We start from the raw sequence: 24,985 nt of genomic DNA, 5'->3' as shown, positions 1-24,985 counted from the left end.
TAAATGTGAAAGGTAAACAAAAGTAGGTAGATTGTGAAGGGGACTCAGTTTGAAGAAGTAACCAGCACGGGGTGAGTTTCCTGCCTTTATTTATTTATTTTTTTTCCTGTGGTGGAACAGTGTAGATAGGAGCCTAAAACTACAGTGGAAACCCCCTGCCATATTACTGGTCAGAGTAATTATTAGGAAGGAAATAATATATGAGGGAAAAAATCTTGTCAGAGGAAGAGCTCTTTCCCTGTATTTTCTTTAATTTTGAATATAAACACTTCGGTCTAACCCCTGAAGTATGCATGCATAAGACTGACCCCTTTAAATGCAAAGCAAAACACAGGGAATTAGAATTCGAATCACCACGTATAGAAGGTGAAATAGCAATTGCAACTGGATCCTAACTGTATTGATTCTTTGTTAAAACAAGAACACAGATACACTCTAAAAGATTGTAGCAAAGCCCATAATCTACAGTATGACATTCACTGTCATATTGGCCAGATATTGTCCAAGTTACTTGACATACAAGGAATCAGGAAAATGTGAAACATTCTCAAGAGAATGACATCAGGGTAACAAATTTATTGGGGTAATTAGACAAAGTCTTTAAAGGTGTTATACTAACTGATGACGGAGGGATCATGCTGAATAGCAGGCAGGACTAGATTGCAGCTCCCATGTGGATGGACAGAGCAATGTGTGGAGACTCACGTCATGAACTTGCGCCCCAGAACTAGTTCAGGAATAAACCAGGAAAGATGAGAGAACCCACAGACCCTCTGAAAGATGCAGATTGCCCTGCAGGACCCAGGAGAAACTCCAAATACTGTGCGTGTCCAAGCTGTGGAAGTGGGAAAGGGGGATCGTCTGTCCCTGAACACACATACCAACTGAGGAAACTGAAGGACTAGATCATGGGAGAAGATTCTGACCTTACCTGGATCTGAGTCAATCTAGAGAGCCAAGAGAAATACAGGTGCAGAGGAAACAGTGGGAAAATCCCTATGGGCTCTCTGGGTTCCCTGGTGAGCCATTTCTGCCTTGTCTCATGGGGTCCTTGGGGAGAACTACCAGAGGAAACCTCCAGCTAGTATAAAAATAGGCACATAGACCAATGGAACACAATAGAGAACCCAGAAATAAACCCAAATACTTACAGCCAACTGATCTTTGACAAAGAAAACAAAAACCTAAAGTGGGGAAAGACACCCTATTCAACAAATGGTTCTGGGATAATTGGCAAGGCACATGTAGGAGAATGAAACTGGATCTTCGTCTCTCACCTTATACAAAAATCAACTCAAGGACTTAAATATGAGATCAGAGACCTAAAACTATAAAAATTATAGAAGATAACATCTGGGAAAAAAAAAAAAACCTTCAAGACATTGGCTTAAGCAAGAATTTCACAACCAAGAACCCAAAAGCAAATGCAATAAAAACAAAGATAAATAGCTAGAACTTAATTAACTAAAGAGCTTTTGCATGGCAAAAGGAACAGTCCACACAGTAAATAGACAACCCACAGAGCGGGAGAAAATCTTCAGGATTTATATATCTGAAAAAGGACTAATATCCAGAGTCTACAACAAACTCAAAAAAATTAGCAAGAGAAAACAAACAAATAATTCCATCAAAAAGTAGACTAAGGACATGAATAGACATTTTCAAAAGCAGTACACAAATGGCCAAAAAACATACGAAAAAACACTCAACATCACTAAGGATCAGGAAAATGCAAATCAAAACCACAAGGCGATACCACCTAACTCCTCTAAGAATGGCCATGAACTAAAAATTGGAAAATAATAGATGTTGACAGGGATGCAGAAAAAAGGGAACACTTCTGTGTGGCTGGTGGGAATGTAAACCACTGCAAAAACTATGGAAAACAGTGTGGAACTTCCTTAAAGAACTAAAAGCAGAACTACCATTTGATCCAGCAATTCCACTATTGGATATCTAACCAGAGGAAAAGAAGTCATTATACAAAAGAGATACTTGTTCACACATGTTTATAGCAGCACAATTTGCAATTGCAAAAATAGGGAAACAACCCAAATGCCCATCAGTCAATGAGTGGATAAACTGTGGTATATATATGATGGAATACTACTCAGTCATAAAGAGGAATGAATTAATGGCATTCACAGCAACCTGGACGGGATTGGAGACAATTATTCTAAGTCAAGTAACTCAGGAACGGAAAACCACACGTTGTACGTTATCACTCATAAGTAGAAGCTAAGCTATGAGGAAACAAAGGCATAAAGCTGATACAATGGATGTTGGGGACTCAGGGGGAAGGGTGAGTAGGGAGTAAGAGATAAAAGACTACAAATTGGGTTCAGTGTATACTGCTTGAGAGATGGGTGCACCAAAATCTCACAAATCACCACTAAAGAACTTACTCATGTAACCAAATACCACCTGTTTTCCAAAAACCTATGGAAATTAAAATTTTTTTAATAAAAGGTATTATGGTAACTACATTCCATGAAATTAAAAAAAAAATAAATAAACACACTAGAAATAAAGGAAAACAGGAAATCTTAGTGGAGAAATACCAAATATGTAAAACAACAAAAGGAAATTTTAGAGCTAAAAAATTAATATCTGAATGAACGAAATGAATTAGATAATCTGAATAACAGAGTGCAGATAAGGTAGCAATGAACTCAGGAACTTGCAGATTAAATAGAAATTACCCAGAAGAAAAGAGAAAAGAAAAGTGTTTAAATGAATAGAGCCTAAGAGACCTGTGGGATAATATTAAAAAGTCTAACATGCATGTAGTTAGAATGTCAGAAGTCAAGAAGAGATTGAAGAAGACAAATATTTTAAATAATAGGCAACAAATTCCCAAATCCTATGAAAGACATACATTTACAGACTAAGAAGATTAGCAAACTTTAAATAAAATTAATTATTTTTAATGTCTAGAAACATCATAATCAAACTACTGAAATTCAAAGCTGAAGAAAAAGTCCTGAAAGTAGCTACAGAAAAGCAACACGTAACACACAACGGAACAACAATTTGTATTTCTCAGATTTCTCATCAGAAACCACATAGTCTATAAAACAATAGAACAACATCTCAATAAGTTGTTGAAAGAAAATAAAATTTCATATCCAGTGATAATATCCTTTATAAATAAAAGCAAAATAAAGAAAGTTAAGATAAAGGAAAACTAAGAGGATTAATCACCAACAGACCTACTCTATAAAAAAAACCAAAGGACATCTTCAGGATGAAGACAAGTAATACCAGAGGAAAACCAAGATCTTCACAAATAAAAGAACATCAGAAATGGCTAATATCTGCATATAAGATTGTTTTCCTGTTAAAGTTCTTTCTAATATATATTTGTTTAAAATACTTAATCAAACATTTTTATTTTTATCCTAGTTGAGAGAGCTTTAATGACATTTTTGAGACAACTGGAGAAATGTGGATATGGACTGGATATCAGATAATATTGAATTACTTTTAATTTTTGTATAGGATACTAGTATTGTGATTGGAGAATGCCCTTATTTATATACATATGTTGAGGTGTTAAGGGTTATAAGAAAGAGAGCACATGTAAATTTGGCATGTTAATAATTGGTGCAATTAAGGACATACGGTGTTTATTGTCCAGATTTTTCACTTTAAAAAAAAAACAGTTGTGGTGGAAACTAACCCTTTGATGGATTTCTAACACATATTGACTAAAATTTTGGAAAAGTGTGAGGAAATGAACTCAATATATTTGACAATTTTGAAGACTTCCACTTAACCTACAAATCATTAAATAATGAGGAGAGTGAGCCAAGGTAAGCATAAAAGGGCAGGTAGCAGTTGGAATCTAAGATAAGCATTTTAGAAACATTTTTTATAAGTGTGATGTGAAGGCACTAGAAAAACTTAAGTCATGGAGTGACATGTCCTAATTCACATTCTAAAATAATCACTCTGGTTATTCGGAAAACAGTGAATTTGTAGGGGTAAGATTAGAACCAATCAGATTGTCTAGAACCTTATTGAATTAGCATAAGAAAGCAATAATGGCAGCTAGGGTGAGGCTGCTTATCTTAGAGATGGAGCAAATTGTTCTGACCAAAGGTGTATTTTAGACATAAAGTGACAGTACTTGCTAATGAATTAATTGTATTAGGGTAAAAGGGAAGGAGAATAATCAAGAATAATGCTGAGTGGAAAGGGGTGCCAGTGACTGAGATGTGTAGTCTGTCAGAGCACTAGTTTAAGATGGTCAAAGAAGAGTTTGATTTTGGCCATGTTATGTTTCAGATGTATATTAAGGATCTAAGTGGAGAGGTCAAGTGGGCAGTTCATATATGAAACTGGAGTTCTGGGAAGGACTAGGACAATGATATTTGGGAGATGCTGTTACACAGATGATATCGTAGTCATAGGACTGTATACAATTATTCATAAATATGGAGTAGATACATAAAAAAGAGACTGAGAAGAAGTCTGAGGTGGGAGAAAACCATAAAAGGTTGTGTCATACACGCCAATGGAAAAAAAAAGGAAGTGGTCAGTGATAAAATGCTACTATAACCTCAGGAAAGTTAAGGGCAGAGAAATGACTCCTACATGAGGCAAACGTATAGCTATTTGTATGCTTGTCAATGAGGTCTTAGAGTGGTGATGAGAGAAGTCTGAAAGGGACAGATAAAATAATATCAGATGAGAAATTGGGGGCAAAAAGGAGAGTGCCTAGAGTAGAAGGTGGAATTCCCATTGCAATTACAAAAATCCCAAATCTTTTCCAATGGCCTATGAGGCCTTACATGGTCTACAGTCCTAATATGGTTTGTCTCTTTGTCCCCACCCAAATCTTATTGCAAACTGTAATCCCCATGTGCTGATGGAGGGACCTGCTGGGAGGTGATTGGATCATGGAGGAGGTTTCTTCCATGCTGTTTTCATGATAATGAGTTCTCACAAAATCTGATGGTTTTAAAAGTGTGGCACTTCCTAACTCTCTGCCTCTCTCCTGCTGCCATGTAAGACATGCCTTGCATGCCCTCACCTTCCACCATGATTGTAAGTTTCCTGAGGCCTCCCCAGCCATGCCAAACTGTGAGTCAATTAAACCTCTTCTATGTAGAAATTACCCAGTCTCGGGTAGTATATTTATAGCATGTGAGAATGGACTAACACACAGAATTGGTAGGCAGTGGGGAACTGCTATAAAGATAAACTGAAAATGTGGAAATGACTTTGGAACTAGGTAGCAGGCAGAGGTTGGAACACCGTGGATGGCTCAGAAAAAGACAGGAAAATGTGCAAAACTTTGGAACATCCAAAGGACTTGTTGAATGGTTTGACCAAAATGATAATAGTGGTATGGATGATAAAGTCTAGGCTTAGGTGGTCTCAGATGGAGATGAGGAACTTGTTGGGAACTGGAGCAAAGGTTACTCATGCTATGCTTTAGCAAAGAGACTGGTGGCATTTTGCCCCTGCTCCAGAGATCTGTGGAACTTTGAACTTGAGAGAGAAGATTTAGAGTATCTGGCAGAAGAAATTTCTAAGCAGAAAAACATTCTAGAGGTGACCTGGCTTATTCTGAAAGCATTCGGTTATATTTGTTCACAGAGAGATGGCTTGAAATTGGAACTTGTGTATAAAAGGGAAACAGAGCATAAAGATTTGGGAAACTTGCAGCCTGATCATGCGGGAGGAAAAAAAAAAAAAACAAAAAAAAAAACAAAAAAAAAACACCTCGTTTTCTGGGGAAGAATTCAAGCTTGCTACAGAAATTTGCATAAGTAACAAGGAGCTGAATGCTAATAGCCAAGATCATGGGATTTCCAGGGCAAGTCAGAGACCTTCCCAGTAGCCTCTCCCATCACAAGCCTAGAGGCCAAGAAGGGAAAAATAATTTTGTGAGTCAGGTCGAGGGCCCAACTGCTCTGTGCAGCCTCAGGACTCGGTGCCCTGGTCCCAGCCACTGCAGCTCCAGCCATGGTTAAAAGAGGCCAATGTACTGGAGGCTGTTACTTCAAAGGGTGCAAACCCCAAGCCTTGGTGACTTCCATGTGGTGTTGGGCTGGCAGGTGCACAGAAATTAATAATTTAGGTTTTGGAACCCACCCCTCAAGATTTCAGAGGCTGTATGAAAATACCTGGATGAGCTGGGTGTGATGAGTCATGCCTGTAATCCCAGCACTTTGGGAGGTCGAGGTGGGTGTTCAAACTCCTGATCTTGAACTCCTGGGGTCAGGAGTTCAAGATCAGCCTAGATAACATGGAGAAACCCTATCTCTAGTAAAAATACAAAATTTCATCTGGTGTGGTGGTGGACACCTATAATCCCAGCTAATCAGAAGGCTGAGCCAGGAGAATCACTTGAACCTGGGAGGTGAAGGTTGCAGTGGGCCGAGATCACATCACTGCATTCCAGCCTGGGCAACAGAGCTGGACTCTGCCAAAAAAAAAAAAAAAAGAGGAAAATACCCTGATGTCCAGACAGAAGTCTGCTGCAGAGTCATAGCCCTCATGGAGAACCTCTGCTAGGGCAGTGTGAGAGGGAAATATGGAAATATGGGATTGGAGCCCCCACACAGAATTGCCACTGGGGCACTGCCTACTAGGGCCACTGTCTTCCAGATCCCAGAAAAATAGATACACCAACATCTTCCACCAGGCACCTCAAAAAGTTGCAGGCACTCAACAACAGCCCATGAAAGCAGCCACGGGGCTGAACCCTGCAGAGCCACAGGGATGGAGCTGCCTAGGGCCTTGGGAGCCCACTCCTTGTATCAGCATGCCCTGGATGTGAGACATGGAGTTAAAGGAAATTTTGGAGCTTTAATATTTAATGACTGCCCAGCTGGATTTCAGACTTGCACGTGGCCTGTGGTCCCTTTGTTTTGGCCAATTTCTCCCATTTGGAATTGGAACATTTACCCTATTTCCATACCCCTATTATATCTTGGAAATGACTAACTTGCTTCTGCTTTTACAGGTTCATAGGCAGAAGGACTTGCCTAGTCTCAGATGAGACTTTGGACTTGCACTTTTGGGTTAATGCTGGAATGAGTTAAGAAATTGGAAGACTGTTGGGAAGGCATGATTGGCTTTGAAATGTGAAAAGTACATGAGATATGGGAGGGGTCAGGCAGAATAATATGGTTTGGCTGTGTCCCTACCCAAATCTCATCTCGAATTGTAATCCCCATGTGTCAAGGGAGAGACCTTGTGAGAGGTGATTGGATCATGGGGGTGGTTTCCTCCATGCTGTTCTCATGATAGTGGGTGAAGTCTTAGGAGATCTGATGATTTAAAAAGTGGTAGTTTCATCTGCAGTTGCTTGCTCTCTCCTGCTGCCTTGTGAATACATGCCTTGCCTTGCTTTCCCTTCACCTTACAACATGATTCCAAGTTTCCTGAGTCCTCCCCAATCATGCAGAACTGTGAGTCAATTAAACCTGTTTTCTTTATAAATTACCCAGTCTCAGGTAACATCTTTATGGCAGTACGAGAAAAGACTAATACAACACCCACTCCCACTTTCATTTACTACTTTTCAGCAAAAACTATGTTATCTTTGCCTCCCCAAATCTTCAAAAAACTTTTTTGCCTTTCTATTATAGGGCCTGTGCACTTGTTTTTCTGCTGTTTCTTTTGCTTGGAATGCTTTTTTAACCAGTTCCACTTAGCTGACTTTCTTTTATAGTCATTACTAACTCAGCTCAAAAGTCATCTCCAAGAAGACACTATCTAGCCTTCTCACTTAAAATGACTCACAGCCACCCTATCCATTACCCTATTTTTCTTCTTTGCAACACACATCACTATGTAAAATCCATGCATTTATCTGTGTTTCTAACCATAATTGGATGGTACATTTTACACGGGCAACAGTGTTGTCTGTGCTGTTTACCCTGGATCCTCAGTCCCTGGCACATAATAAAAAGTCAATTAATAATGTTGGGTAAATTGATGCATGGAAGCAAATGTGAATCAACCATTAAATTCAACTGTTTTCTTCAAATATGAAGATATCTGAAAAATATTCAGTGCATTCAAGAACTCAGGAAAAGCAGCAGTTATGAGTAGTACTTCTTTGGAACATGAAAGCAAGCAAGCAAACAAATAAATAAAAATGACAGTGAAAGGGAATCAAACAAAAGATAAATCCAACGAGGAACTCTAAAATGGAGAAGCCATAGTAAAATGAACTCGTGGTATATTTTAGATTAGTACAAAAAAAAATTGTGGGAATGGTAGCTCACAGAGACTATAAATGCTACATGTCTTAGAATTGTAAAATTTAAAATATATCAAACTCAGAGTGTATTCTGATTATTAGGGAAAACGAGGAAGCTTAAATGAGGTACTTCCACATCTTTAAAATAGGTTAATCAACCAATTTTGTCTTGCTGAAACGTATAGCTTTAAAATAGTCATCAACCTTTAAGTTTTTCATAAGGGTTTTTATTAGTTTTAGAAGAATCCTCTAAGATTAATTACATTTTGTTGAAAGGAAAAATTATTTGAAGTTTAACAATTCCCTTACTAGCTTTCCTTTGGTTAATTTTTTTTTAAATCAGTTTTTTTTTTAATTGAAAGAGAATATATCTTGTGATTCTGTTTTCCTTAAAATATATATTATATTTTATGTGATGTGTTATTTGCTATACATTATATCTAATATCTATATATAGAGAGAGAAATATTTCTTGGATATTTATCACATATATCTTTTTCATAAAATAATAAATCCAAAAAAATCTTAAGGTGGTCTCAGAAGGCCTACAGGATACACAAAGGTCCTTGGTCAGCTCCAGGCCACCCAGAGCTGTTTGTAGTCCACCCTGGGACTTCTTGGGGGTCTTGGCACGCAAGGAAATGATGAGGGCAGAGAGCAGCTGCTGCAAAAGTGTATGAACCAGTCTATTCATCAACTCCAAGCCTACTTTGAACAGTTATGATAGAATCCCTTACTGGGCCAATTAAAAAAAAGAACATATTTTTTTTTTTTTTTTTTGAAAATAATTAGGAGACAGTTGGAGATATTGGTGGTTTGGATTTTGTAGACAATCAGATGAAATATCTCTCTCTCTTTTTTTTTTTTTTTTTTTTTTTTTTTTTTTTTTTTTTTTTTGAGGAGTCTTGCTCTGTCACCCAGGCTGGATAGCAGTGATGTCATCTTGGCTGACTGCAACCCCTGTCTCCCAGGTTCAAGCAATTCTCCTGCCTCAGCTTCTAGAGTAGCTGGGATTACAGGTGTGCACCACCACACCCAGCTAATTTTTGTATTTTTTAGTAGAGACGGGGTTCCACCATGTCGACCAGGCTGGTCTTCAACTCCTGACCTCAGATGATCCACTCACCTCGGCCTCCCAAAATGCTGGCATTACAGGCACGAGCCACCACACAGGGCCCAAATACGTCTTTTAAAAAACCAAATGCTTTTTACCTAAATAATTTTATAAGTATTTTTATTCTTTCTAACTGGTTTGACAATATTTTTAAAATATTACCTAATTATTTGGAAATATAAAAAAGTATTTATTGGCTGGGCATGGTGGCTCACACCCAAAGTAATCCTAGCAGTTTGGGAGGCTTAGTTGAGAGGATTGCTGGAATCCAGGAGTTCAAACCAGCCCTGGTAACATAGCAAGACCCTATCTCTACCAAAAATAATAATAAATAAATTATCCAGATGTGGTGATGCATGCCTGTAGTCCCAGCTACTCAGGAGGCTGAAGTGTGAGGATCTCTCGAACCCAGGAATTTGAGGCTGCACTGAACTATGATCATGCTACTATGCTCCAACTACAGCAACAGAGAGAGGCCCTGTTTCAAGAAATAAAATAAAATTTAAAAATGTTTATTCATATCCTTTGCCCAGTTTCTGATGGGGTTGTTTTTTTCTTGTAAATTTGTTTAAGTTCTTTGTAGATTCTGAATATTAGCGCTTTGTAAGACAGATAGATTGCAAAAATTTTCTCCCGTTCTGTAGGTTGCCTGTTCACTCTGATGATAGTTTCTTTTGCTGTACAGAAACTCTTTAGTTTAATTAGATCCAATTGTCTATTTTGACTTTTGTTGCCATTGCTTTTGGTGTTTTAGTCATAAAGTATTTCCCCATGCCTATGTCCTGAATGGTATTGCCTAGGTTTTCCTCTAGGGTTTTTATGGTTTTAGGTCTTACATTTAAGTCTTTAACCCATCTTGAGCTAATTTTGGTATAAGGTGTAAGGAAGAGATCCACTTTCAGCTTTCTGCATATGGCTAACTAGTTTTCCCAGCACCATTTATTAAATAGGGAATCCTTTCCCCATTGCTTGTTTTTATCAGGTTTGTCAAATATCAGATGGTCGTAGATGTGTGATGTTATTTCTGAGGCCTCTGATCTTTCCATCGGTCCGTATATCTGCTTTGGTACCAGTACCATGCTGTTTTGGTTACTGTAGCCTTGTAGTATAGTCTGAAGTCAGGTAGCGTGATGCCTCCAGCTTTGTTCTTTTTGCTTAGGATTGTCTTGGCTATGCAGGCTCTTTTGGTTCTATGAGAAATTTAAAGTTGTTTTTTCCAATTTTGTGAAGAAAGTCAGTGGTAGTTTGATGGGGATAGCATTGAATCTATACTTTGGGCACTATGGCCATTTCACGATATTGATTCTTTCTACCCATGAATGTGGAATGTTTTTCCATTTGTTTGTGTCCTCTTCTATTTCCTTGAGCAGTAGTTTGTAGTTCTCACATACACCATTAAATACTATGCAGCGATAAAAAAGGATTACTTCATGTCCTTTGCAGGGACGTGGATAAAACTGGAAACCATCATTCTCAGCAAAGTAACACCAAGAACAGAAAACCAAACACCTCATGTTCTCACTCATAAGTGGGAGTTGAACAATGAGAACACATGGACACAGGGAGGGGAACATCACACACTGAGGCCGGTCGGAGGGTGGGGGGACTGGGGAGGGATAGCATTAGGAGAAATACCTAATGTAGATGACAGGTTGAGGGATGCAGCATCCATCATGGCACGTGTATACCTATGTAACAAACCTACACGTTCTGCACATGTACCCCATAACTTAAAGTATAATGATAAAAAAAGAATACTATGCAATATGGAATAATATGCAATATGAAATAGTAACATGATTGTAATAAATAATATTTTAATTGAAATTGTATTCCTTCAGAATAAAATATAATTGACCTATCAATTGTGCCCCCTTATGAGCTCTAGCAAAGAAGAGACTATATCACCTATTGAAAGAGAAGAAAACTGAAGTAGAAGGAAATACAGCTCATATTAGGTCTCTCTCTTTTGTATTGGCCTTTATTATAAAATACTTGAGAAAAAAATCTGTGCTATTAAATGTCTTTTTTACAATGATATCAAACACTATGGATTAAACAATATACCAGCTAAAAAAGAGAAATGTAGGAAGTTATAATGAGGGAGAGAAACAGAGAGAAATTACACTGTTTCTACTCTGCATTCCATGAATAAGGGAACATTTTGTTCCTGATATGCATTTTAAAATCCCTCTGGCAATTGTTCTTTCACGGGCAATCTACCAATATTCAAACATTTTATGGTCTTCAGTACTCTCCAAAAGATTCCTTTAAACCACTATGTTCTTCAAAAGAGGTTAGCCCCTTCACAGTCCCCTGCTTGGCTCTGGATGCAGTTAAAACAAGATAAAGAGGAACAGAATTAGGATGACTGACCTGATATACCTATTAAAGCCAAACCAGATGGTCCCCTGCCTGCTTTGTAGCCCATGTTGTTCATCATCAGATTATTTTACTCTCGTGTCTGAAATCTTTTTGTTTCTCATAAATTTTAGAATAAAGCCAAATCCCTTACCATAGTCCACAGGACTCTATACCATCCAGCTCCTGACTACTTCTACATCAGCTCTTTCTTGCTTCCTGTTTCATTAGACCTCATATGCCTAGATTTCTTCCTCTCCCACACATTTCCAATCTTGACTCCACCTCTGGGTGTTTACGCTGGGTGTTCCTGCCTCCGGGTGTTCGCACTCTGCTTAGAGCAGTTTCTCTCATATTTTCACCAGCCTAACTGCTTTTCATATTTTAGGCTTTGGATTAGATAGACCTCCTCAAGGATACCTTTCCTATCATTACATTTAAAGCACTGCCTCCTCCAGTCATTCTCTCCCCATATTCCACTCCTCACCTTTATTTTTGTGATAACTCTGAAAGCTATTTGAAATCTTATCATTTTTAATAACTGTCTACCTGCTTTCTTTCTGCCTTCCCTCATTGGAATAGCAGCTCCATGAGAATAGAGACTGCCTATGTCGCTTATTTGGCATGTAGTATGTGCTCGACAAATAAATAAATGAATGAAAAATGAAAAAATCAAACAACCTCTCTCTCAGCCTCAAACTCAACATATTGTCTGAAAGTCTAAGGAGTAACCAATCACCTTGAGGTGTTTTGTGCATGTGTTTATATAAATACTAGCTTTTAAAAAATTTATAAAACATATCTAACCATAAAGATAAGATTTTTCTACCTATAGTTACTTATATTTAATGCCCTTTAATTTGCTATACAAATTATTCACTTTCTATAAATGTCTCTTGTTTATTCAAGGATTTAACTATACAGTACTCCATTTTATCTGCAATTTTGCTTTTCACAGTTTCAGTTACTGCAGTCAACCATACTCTGAAAATATTAAACAGAAAATTATAGAAATAAATATTCATAAGCTTTAATTGACTGCTGTTCTGAGTAGCATGATGAAATTTTGTGCATCCCACTCAGGACGTGAATCAGCCTTTTGTTAAGCACATCTGTGCTATAGACGTGTCCCACCTGTTAAGTGACTTAGTAGCCATCATGGTTACCAGATCAACAGTTGAGGTATCACAGTGCTTGTGGTCAAGAAACTTACTCATGGACCCAAAACACAAGAGTAGTGATACTGACAATTCAGATATGCCAAAGAGAAAGTAGAAAGTACTTCCTTTAAGTGAAAAGATGAAATTTCTCAGTAAAGAAAGAAACAAATATATGCTGAGATTGCAAAGATCTATGGTAAGAACCAATCTTCTATCCACAAAATTATGAAAAAAAAAAAAAAGTTGTGCTAGTTTTGTTGTTGTACCTCAAACTGCAAGTTATAGGCACAGGGTGTGATAAGTGATTAGTTAAGATGGAAAAGGCATTGAATTTGTGGGTGGAAGACATGAACAGAAAATGTGTTCTGATTAATGGGAACGTATTGCATCAGAAAGCATTGAGGCTAAGCTGAATGAAGACTTTAGCAAAGAATTCACTACACTGAGTGACACCAAGCCATTTACTGCAAGTAAAGGATGAAGGATAGTTACACAAATTCAGGACTACAGAAGGTCAATAGTAGCCTGATGCTGCATCACAATGCTGCCATTTACCTCACTTCATCATGTAGGCATTGTATCATCTCACATCATCACAAGAAGAAGGGTGTGTGCAGCACAAGAAGATATTTTGAGAGAGAGAGAGACACCACATTCACATCACGTTTAGCACAGTATATTGTTCACATTTTCCTATTTTATTATTAGTTATTATTTTATTAGCGTTTTATTATTTACTGTGCCTAATTTATACATTAAACTTTATTTTAGGTATTTATTAATGGAATAAAACATAATACACGTAGGATTCAGCACTGTTCATGGTTTCAGGCATTCAGTGGGGGTCATCCTCCCCTAGAAAAGAGAGTACCATTGTATATTATATGTATCATTTCTACAATTATTTAATATGTCAATGACAGTAAGGAAATATTACACTCTATCAATCAAGGAGCATTAGAGATTAAGAAAGAATAAGATTAAAAGCAAAGGTTGAAATGAAGAGTACAAGAGAAAAGGGACATACACAGTAACATTTCTATTCTGTCTTACTATGCTTATACTTGCAGATAAATAAACATATATATATGTGAATGTATAAACACATACACACGTCATACATATATATGTATATGTATGTATGTATACTGACCGTGAAAATTGTATGAAAGCATCATCAAATGGCATAGAGTGATTTAAGAAAAAATTATATTAACATTTTTGGTAACAAGTCAAGAGTGTTTTTTTGAGACAAGAGGTCTTGCTCTGTTACCCAGCCTGAAGTGCAGTGTTGTGATCTCGGCTCACTGAAACCTGTGCCTCCAAGTCTCAAGAGATTCTCATGCCTCAGCCTCGTGAGTAGCTGGGACTACAGCAGTATGTGTCACCACATTTGGCTAATTTTTGTATTTTTAGTAGAGATAGGGTTTTGCCATGTTGGCCAGGCTGGTCTCGAACTCCTAGCCTCAAGTGATCCACCCACCTCAGCCTCCCAAAGTGCTAGGATTATAGGCATGAACCATCACAGCAGCCTAAATAATTTTAAATAACACTGAAAGTAGTTTTGTGGGAGAAAAAAAAATCAGCTTTTTCTCTTATGTACAAATATTATGTATATTAATTACAAAATTGTTAAATATATTTTAATGCTGATTTAATATAGTACAATGGTAGCCCTCTATAATTATCAGTATTTCAAATTTAAAATGGAAGCAATAAACATTTATTTTGCCTCTGTTACCATCAACATAGCATAAGATTATTTCATATTTTTCCCTCCACCCTCTAGTACCTGGAGGAACTCTTAATATTGAGACTGAATGAAGATAGTAAAAAACCAAACCCAAGGCCAAAGATAGTCTCTCTAGGAGTGAGTTAAGCCAGTTGTGACCATTTAGGTTTAGGTTTAGTTTATTGATGAGGGAGTTTAGGTTTAGTTTATTGTGGTTTTTTATCCTTTTTAAGAGCAAGAAAAATGTAATTTATAATTTATGATTCCATCTCTCTGTCAGGGCCTCCAATGATGTCTCCACCCAAGCCCATACTGTGCAAAAATGAAGCTCACAGTAAAAACACTGGCACTGGATCCTTGCCCTTACTCAGAACTTGCTCTCATCTGTGGCTCCTTATTTCTATTCAGTGGCTTCCATCTGGGTTTTGCCTCTCTATCCTGCCAGATTACCATGTGAGAGGAGCTATTCACCTGGCTTTTCACTCCCATATTGTTTCTAGACACATCTTTGGATCAGGATTGTCTCCCTGCCCTGTGGTCTCAGGCCAGGTTTGGCTGACAGGCCCAGCAAGTTTCCAGCTAATCAGGGAGAGAAAAGCAAGTCATATTTAAACCCTAAGGTGATGAAATCAGAAAATTTTAAACTGAGCAATCATTGCTGTTACTTGGAGAAACAGTAGTATTTAGCCCAATTTGTCCTTCTGATCATTGTAGGTTAAATTAGGTAGAGTCAATAAAATGGAGAAGGTGAAATTTCAGCTAAACTTTAAGGAAGGGTAGAATGAAGTCAAGCATAAAAGACAAATAATGCACGTCAGATAGCAGTAAATAATTCGGCCAAGGCACAGCACGGGCAAAATACATACAACAGACAATCTTGGGAAAACAGCCTCTTTCAAGTTTGCAAAACTAGGGTTGACCAATTGATGAGACATTTTGAATGCTGCCTTTTTCATACTCTTGTACATCGTATTTTGCTTTTTCCAAATGGTTGTCTGAAGACCACCTGTATTATACTCACCATATAAACCTACTATATATAAGTATCTCTGACGGTGAAGGCAGGGGATCTGTCTTTATCAAGTTCACCAGTTCATTTGTGTTTAAGAAAAAATACCTTCAAGTTATCAGTTATAAACATTTTTCTTAGCAATCAACCATCATATGTTGAAACTTAGTATATAAAACAAAAGCCCTATTTGTATGGGGTGTGTGTGTGCGTGCGCGTGTGCGTGCACGCGTAGGGAGCTCTTGGTGCCCCAGAAGCTCTCTGTTATTTTTTTTAATTGCTGTAATTAATTGGGAAACTACAAAGGAGCCTTTGGATGACACTGAGGTGTTTAGAAGCCTCACCAATCGTGAGTTTGTGAAGACAAAGAGACTCAAGGTGAAAGAAAAGAAAAGAAAAAAGAGAAGAGAAGAGAAGAGAAGAGAAAAAGGAAAAGGAAAAGGAAGGAAGGAAGGAAGGAAGGAAGGAAGGAAGGAAGGAAGGAAGGAAGGAAGGAAAGAAGAAAAGCAGCTAGAGGCTACCGTAACAGATATTAATTTGCCACTTCAAAGTCCAATGTGTAGGAAATGCCAAGTAACTTTAATTTCTTTGACTCAGTTAAATCTCACTTTAAGGCCCCCAGAGTATCTAACTCAATACTAAATTTAGTCTCAATCATCTTTGTTGGATATCTTTTCCAAATCTATCCCATATATGTAGGAAGGTCCTGGAATCTAAAGCAGAGTAATCATTACAGGAAAACCTCTCTGGTTTTAGTCCATCCATATCACTGCCAATAAGCTCATTAGACAAGTATACTCCATGGTTTAAAGTCCAGTGGCTCTGGATGTCAGTACAATGTCTCGATAAGGACTTCTGAAAATTCTCTCCCCCATAAAAGCAGTGAGAAAACTGGCAAAAAGTGGCCAAAATTGACTACTTCAGAACTCTGGAAATTAACCAAAAGTTTGCAGCAACCCGGGGGCTTTTAGAAAGGAAAGAGAGAGAGACAGAGGAAGACAGGGAAGGAAGGAAGGAAGGAAGGAAGGAAGGAAGGAAGGAAGGAAGGAAGGAAGGAAGGAAGGAAGGAAGGAAAGGAGAAGAAAGGGGGGAAGGAATGAAGGAGGGAGGGAGGAAGGAAGGAAGGAAGGAAGGAAGGCAGGCAGGAAGGAAGGAAGAAAAAGAAAGAAGAAAGGGGGGAAGAAGGAAGAAGGGAGGGAGGAAAGAAGGAAAGAGGGAAAGAGAGAGAAGGAAGACAGAGAGGGAAAGGGAGGATGGGAGAGAGGAAGGAAGGAACGAACGAACGAACAAAGGAAGGAAGGAAGGAAAAGAGGGAAGGAGGGAAAGAAATAAGAAAGGAGGGGGGAATGAGGGAAGGAAGGAGGGATGGAAGGAGGAAAAAAGGAAAGAATAAGCTCTATCTCAGTAAGAACAGCAAGCTTTGTGTCATTTTAACCTGCCCAAGTCCCATCCTTATTCTTCAGCTTCATAGTAGCCTTGTAAAACAACAACCCATACTCTGTGAGAACCAGCAGCCTGCAAGTCACCTGAAGAAGGAGACCAGAGCTCTTTCAAAATCTGAAATAACCTCAAGTTCCCAAAGAATTGTCATTATTTAACTTATCTGGTCATTCACTAAAACATCTTACTTGCAAGGCTATCTGCATTTGACCTGACTCAGAGTTCAGCCAGTATGAAAATCCTTCCCTTTCTCCCTTCCTGCTCAAAAGCCTTTCCCTGTAGTGGTGTTATCAAAATCAATTATAGGCAACTATTTACTTTGTGGTTACCTTTGTGGACAGGCACTGGGGGAAATCTTAGACTAACCAAACTGTTTTAAAAAGAAAAGCAGAGGAATGAGATGGCCATAGGAGAGATCTGAAATGCTTTGATGTATTCCTGAAAATCTAGCCTAGGCCACATGAGTGTAGGGATATGCTCATGACCAGTGCTACGTGCATTTTTAGGAAATACCTGAGAATGCTCTAAGCTCTGACTTCAGACTGACATTGAGGCTCTATGCAATCAGGAAGTGAAGGATAAGGTTGAGTTGTCAGCTGCCTGGCTGAGTGTTGAAATGTACTCAAAATGCATACAGAGCCCCATTTCAAAGACTGAGAGACTTTTTGGTTCAAGGTATTTAAGGACATCTAAATAACTAATGGATAAATATAGAAGACAGTATACATGTATTTTTGTTTGCAATTCATTATTTTTCTATATTATTTTTAAAAAACAGCATAATGAAATAATTCTAGATCTAAGTTAGCAGGCACACAATGTATAAAGATGCAATTTGTGACAATAACAGCATAAAGGATGTGGGGGACTGAGCAATCTAAGAGCAGTTTTGTATACTATTGAAATCAGTTAATATTAAACCAAACTGCATTTGCATAAATTAAGATATTAATTGTAATCCTTAAGACAACCACTAAGAAAATAACTAAAAATATATATAGTACAAAAAACAAGAGAATTAAAATGGTACAATAACAAATATATATTGAAGACAAAATACAGCAGTAATGGAGAAAGAGAAGGACCAAAACACATCGAGATATATGGAAAGCAAATAGCAAAAAGGCAACACCATTCAGGACGTAGGAATGGACAAAGATTTCATGATAAAGATGCCAAAAGCAATTGCAACAAAAGCCAGAATTGACAAATGGGATCTAATTAAACTAGAGCTTCTACACAGCAAAGGAAACTATCAACAGAGTAAACAGACAACCTACAGAATGGGAGAAAATTGTTGCAAACTATGCATCCGACAAAGGTCTAATATCCAGCATCTATAAGAAACTTAAACAAATTTACAAGAAAAAAAAACAAACAACTCCATTAAAAAGAAGGAAAAGGGCATGTACAAAAACTTTTCAAAAGAAGACATACATGCAGCCAACAATAATATTAAAACAAGCCCAACATCACTGATTATTAGTGAAATGCAAATCAAAACCACAATGTGATATCACACAACAGTCAGAATGGCTATTATTAAAAGGTGAAAAAACAAAAGATGCTGGCAAGGTTGTGGAGAAAAAGAAATGTTTATACATTGTTGGTGCAAGTGTAAATTAGTTCAACCATTGTGGAAGACAGTGTGGCAATTCCTCTAAAAATAGAAATACCATTCAATCCAGCAATCCCGTTACTGAGTATATACCCAAAGTAATATAAATATTTCTATTACAAAGATGCATGCATGCATATGTTCATTGCAGCACTATTCACAATAGCAAATATGTGGAACCAACCTAAGTTTCCATTGATAATAGACTGGATAAAACAATGTGGTTCATATACACCATGAAATACCATGCAGCCATAAAAAGAACAACATCGTGTTGTCTGCAGGAACATAGATGGAACTGGAGGCCATTATCCTTAGCAAACTAACGCAGGAAGTGAAAACCAATACTACATATTCTCACTTATAAGTGGGAAGTAAATGAGAACACATGGACACAACGGGGAACCACACATACTGGGGCATATCAGAAGGTGAAGGGTGGAAAGAGGGAGAGAATCAGGAAAAATAACTAGTGAGTACTATTCTCAATACCTTGGTAATGAAATAACCTGTACAACAAACCCCCATGACACAAGTTTACCTACATAAACACCTGTACATGTACCTTGAACTTAAAATAAAAGTTAAAAAAAAGAAATAAAAAATAAAGAAAATGTCAAAACAAGTTAAAAGAAATTGAGGACATATCAGAGCAATAAAGAAAATAGGATTGGCATAAACCAGAATTAGAAAAACTCATAAATGAGAATAAAGGAGACAAAGATCTGCAGAGGAAGATAATAAAAGAATTCAAAAATTACTTCACAATTGAAGAACAAATTGAAAATAACACTAAAGCAAATAAAAATAACAAAGTGACAAAGAGAAAGAGATATGGAAATAACATGATTGAAAAACAAATAATGAAAGTGATTAAAAGAATTTGAGAGAAAGTGCTAGATAGACAACTTGCAAAACGACTCAATATATGCATAACAAAAGTCACCGAAGATGAAATCCAAAGCAATAGGACAGAATAAATACTAAACATTACAACCAAAGAAAATTATTTCTAAAATTTCAAAAAGGCTTGAAACTATATATTAGAAGATCATGTGAGTCGGACGTCAGCAAGATGGCCAACTAGAGACCTTTAGCACTCATCCTTGCCACCCCCCAAATAGAGACAACCAAAACAACCAAGAAACAAATACATGTTGAGAGAAATAAGTAAAGGAGAGCACCAGAGCACATCAAAGAATTAACAGAAACTGGTGATCACAGAAGCTCAGGATAGTTCTGATAGAGAACAGAAGGAAACACCTAGCCTCCATCACCCTATCCCTGAGCCAGAATCAGCCAGGAAGCAGGAGAAACTTCTGCTGGAGGGGAAATGGTCAATCAGAAGATTTTAGCAGTCCCCAACCCCTTGAACACCTACAATCTTCACCCTGCAGCCTCACAGGTACTAAATCCAGCTGAGAGAGGTGCCTGGAGTCCACACCTCTATGCTCTCCCTAGAGAAAGAATTAACACTGTGTCCTGCCCCTGCAGCCCACATGGCTACTGCACTATATCATCTTGGAACTGAAACTGCTGCAAGAGTGTGTCTTGCTTCTAGTGCAAGTGGCACTAGAGTGGCACAACAGAGCTGTGAGCAGCTGTTACACTCTTCCTTTTGGGTCTAAGTGGCAACGGGGCCACTTTGCCTACTCAGCTTAGTCACAGCTGCACCACAGCCCACTCAGGCTGGAGTTAAAAGCCAGATACTGCCTCCTAAGGAAATGATGCCTTGGCAGAGCTGCTACATCTAACCATCCCAATGGCTGCTGCACCCTGCCCCTAGGGATCTGAGGTGAAGCTGCTGATGGCCTTTTAAGAAAACAATACCTTAACAAAGCCACTTTATCTGTCTCTTCCAGTCACACCTGTGCCCTGCACCCTTGGATAGAGCTAAAGCTGTGCACTCCTTCCTAGGGAAATAGTCCTTTGGTGGAGTTGTTACATCTACCACTTCCAGTTGCTGCTGTGCCATGCGTATAGGAGCCAGAGCTGAAGCTGGACACTGCCTCCTGCAGAAATGGTGCTTTGGCAGAACTGTTCCAAAAACCCCTCCCAGTTGTATCTTTACCTGGCTCCATGGTTTTCCCTGACTCCTTCATGGATGGGAACTGGAGTGCATAGGCACCAGAATAGGTGAGCTTCAATCACTTGAACCCACTGTGCTTAACCCTTCACAGGAGGGAATATGCTGGTGAGCAAGTGCAGGAGCTGGGGGTGAGCACTTTTGGGTGCTGGCAGGAACAAACTGCGTTGACTCCACAGCAGCATCCAGCAGGGTGCTCCTGACTCCTAAAGTCCTAGAAGGAGTATTATAGTCGGTGACCTTTTAGCTTTGCCATCCACAGATGGCTTAAGTGTTCAGAGCTCAGTGGAGGGCTAATGTGACCTTTTGCACCTGCACCTGAGTTCTTGTCTAGTATCCAGGAGGAATGAGGTCACACAAACAAATTGGAGATAGTAAGTGTGGGGGATTTTATTGCTGATGGAAGTGACTGTCGGCTCAATGAAGGGGAGCTGAAAAGGGGATGAAGCAGGAATATAATCTTCCCCCAGAGTCTAGCCATACCCAACCAGACTCCTGTCCAAAGCTACACCAACAAGCCATCCTTCTGAAGTCAAGCTGCTTCTCTCCAACATCCAAACAAAGTCTCCATTGTCCAGCTGCTTCTCCTCTTCTCTCTTTACTGGTGGAGCCTGGGGATTTTATGGGCACAGGATTGGCAGGGGTGCGGTAGGGTTTGGCCATGGGTGGTTTTGGAAAAGGCAATATTTGAGCAAGAAAACAGGGAACCACTTTGGGCTGTGGTTCCAGGCTTGAGGCTGTGGTCCCTGCTAGGGACCCACCTCTTCTGCTCAGAATTCCCTTACCTCCTGTCCCTATCAATGGGACTCAAAGTAAAGCTACATACAGCCTTTTATGGAAGAGGTACTTTGGCAAAGCCATGCAATATACTCCTCCCAGTTCCTGCTGCACTCTATCTTCCTGTGCTGTAGCTAAAACACCTGATATCCCAAGGAAGAGGTGTTCTGGCCTCCCAGAGCAGCAACATCCTCCCGTGCATGAGCTGAAATGGTACTCTGATACTTGGGAAAACAGTACTATAAAGGCCACTCTTGCTATCCAAAGGGACTGGAGGCTGCAGTTGATTGTAGATCATATCAAAACTAACAGGAAGAGAGATTCCTTTGGCTCAGTTCCTCATTGTGGAGAAAATGAGAACAATGGAGGACCTCAAAAGCCCTCAACACCAAGAAACTTAACAACTGATAATGGCACCACCACTGCTTTTACAAACTCCCATAGCCTAGGTCACTGAGGCATCCACACTATTCACTGATGTTGACAGCAGCAGAGGAAGTCTCATGGGTGTTATATCACTGTACCTACTTGGAACCAAAGCCACCATACTCTTCTCAATTGACACAAAGACCCATCTCCAAATGAAAGTCTTCTTCTATGAAAGCCACTCTGCAAAATTTGAAAGAGGTAGTTGCTCCACCAATGCACAAACGTTAATGTAGGGACACAAAACACATGGAAAAGCAAGGATATATGATAGCACCAAAAGAATACAATAACTCTCCAGTAACATACCACAGAGATGAATTTTCATAAAATGAATGACAAATAATAATCTTAAGGAAACTCAGGGAGATGCAAGAGAATACAGACAAGCATTTCAACAAAAACAGAAAAACAAGTCATGAAGGGCATGAGAAATTTAATAAATAGATGGATATCATACAAAAGAACCAAAAAGAAATTGTATAGCTAAAGCATTCAATCAATGAAATAAAGAATTTAATAGCTTCAACAGCAGGTTTGATCAAGCAGAAGAAAAAATCCTCTGAACTTGAATATAAGTCATTTGAAATTGTAAAATCAGAGAAAAATAAATAAATAAGAATGAAAAAGAGTGAAGAAAGCTCACAGGACTTATGGGACAATATTAAGTGCACAAATTTTTGCATTATGGGATTACCAGAAGAGACTAGGAGAAGAGAATAAAAAAAGCACCAAAAATCTATTGACTAAAATAATAGCTGAAAACTTTCCAAGTCTGGGGAGAGGTATGAACATCCAGATCCAGGAAGCTCAGAGTCCCAAATACATTAAATTCAAAATGTACCCTCCAAGGAGCATTATAGACAAATTGTCAAAACACAAAGATAGAATTCTAAAAACAGCAGGCAAAAGCAACAAGTCACATATAAGAGAATCTCCATCAGACCAACAGCAGGTTTCTCAGGTGAAACCTCATAGACCATAATATATTGGGATTATCCATCCAAAGTGCTGAGGCAAAAAAAAAGTACTAACCAAGAATACTATGCCTAGCAAAGTTATACTTCAGAGACAAAGGAGAAGTAGTCTTTCCCAGACAAGAAAAACTAAAAAAGTCAATACAACTAGTTAGCATTACAAGAAATATTCAAGGAATTCTTACATCTGGAAGCCAAAGGTCATAACTATCATCATGAAAACACACAAAAGTATAAAACTCACTGCTAGAACAGATACAGAGGAGAAAGGAAAAGGAATAAAAACTTATCACCACAGAAAACCACCAAACCTCCATGAAAAACAGAAATAAAAGAACAAAAGATATACAAAATAACCAAAAGACAATTAAAAACATAAGAGTAAGTCCTCGAACTGGGTTCCAAGATGGCCGAATAGGAAGAACTCCAGTCTACAACTCCCAGCATAAGCCACACAGAAGATGCGTGATTTCTGCATTTCCTACTGAGGTACCGGGTTCATCTCACTGGGGCTTATTGGATAGTGGATGCAGAACAGTGAGTGCAGCCCACCAAGCATGAGCCGAAGCAGGGCAAGGCATCATCTCACCCAGGCAGCACAAGGGGTCAGGAAATTCACTTTCCTAGCCAACAGAAGCTGTGACAGACAGCACCTGGAAAATTTTTTGGGTCACTCACACCCTAATACTGTGCTTTTCCAATGGTCTTAGCAAATGGCACACCAGGAGATTATATACTGTACCTGGCTCGGAGGGTCCCACACCAATGGAGTCTTGTTCATTGTTAGCACAGAAATCTGAGATCTAACTGCAACACAGCAGTGAGGTGCCCAACATTGCTGAGGCTTGAGTAGGTAAAGAAAGCAGCCATGAAGCTCGAACTGGGTGGACCCCACCGCAGCTCAAGGAGGCCTGCCTGCCTCTGTAGATTCCACCTATGGGGACAGGGCATAGCCAAACAAAAGGCAGCAGAAACATCTGCAGACTTAAATGTCCCTGTCTGACAGCTTTGAAGAGAGTAGTAATTATCCCAACATGGAGTTTGAGATCTGAGAATGGACAGACTGCCTCCTCAAGGCAGTAGCCTAACTGGAAGGCACCCCCAGTAGGGGCAGACTGACACCTCACATGGCCAGGTACCCCTCTGAGATGAAGCTTCCAGACGAACGATCAGGCAGCAACATTTGCTGTTCAGCAATATTCACTGTTCTGCAGCCTCTGCTGCTGATACTCAGGCAAACAGGGTCTGCAGTGGACCTCCAGGAAACTCCAATGGACATGCAGCTGAGGGTTCTGACTGTTTAAAGGAAAACTAACAAATAGAAAGGACATGCATACCAAAATCTCATTTGTACATCATCATCATTAAAGATCAAAGGCAGACAAAACCACAAAGATGGGGAAAAAAACAGAGCAGAAAAGCTGAAAATTCTAAAAATCAGAGTGCCTCTCCCCCTCCAAAGGAACACAGCCCCTCATCAGCAAGGGAACAAAGGTGAATATCTCTGTTCACTTTTGACAAATTGAGATAAGAAGGCTTCAGACGATCAAACTTCTCTGAGCTAAAGAAGGAAGTACAAACCAATTGCAAAGAAGCTAAAACTCTTGAAAAAGATTAGACGAACATGTAACTAAAATAACCAGTGTAGAGAATTCCTTAAATGACCTGATGGAGCTAAAAACCATGGCAGGAGAACTATGTGATGAATGCACAAGTTTCAGTAGCCGATTTGATCAACTGGAAGAAAGGGTATCAGTGAATGAAGATCAAATGAATGAAATGAAGTGAGAAGACAAGTTTAGAGAAAAAAGAGTAAAAATAAATAAACAAAGCCTCAAAGAAATACGGGACTATGAGAAAAGACCAAACCTGTGTCTGGTGTACCTGAAAGTGACGGGGATAATTGAACCAAGTTGGAAAACACTTTGCAGGATCTTATCCAGGAGAACTTCCCCAACCTAGCAAGGCAGGCCAACTCAAATTCTGGAAATACAGAGAATGCCACAAAGATACTCCTCAAGAAGAGCAACACCAAGACACATAATTGTCAGATTCACCAAA

This window comes from Macaca fascicularis, chromosome 4 (genome assembly GCF_037993035.2).
Source record: "Macaca fascicularis isolate 582-1 chromosome 4, T2T-MFA8v1.1".
NCBI classification, from domain to species: Eukaryota; Metazoa; Chordata; class Mammalia; order Primates; family Cercopithecidae; genus Macaca; species Macaca fascicularis.
The sequence above is the reverse complement of the archived record's forward strand: the minus strand, read 5'-3'. Positions refer to the sequence as shown.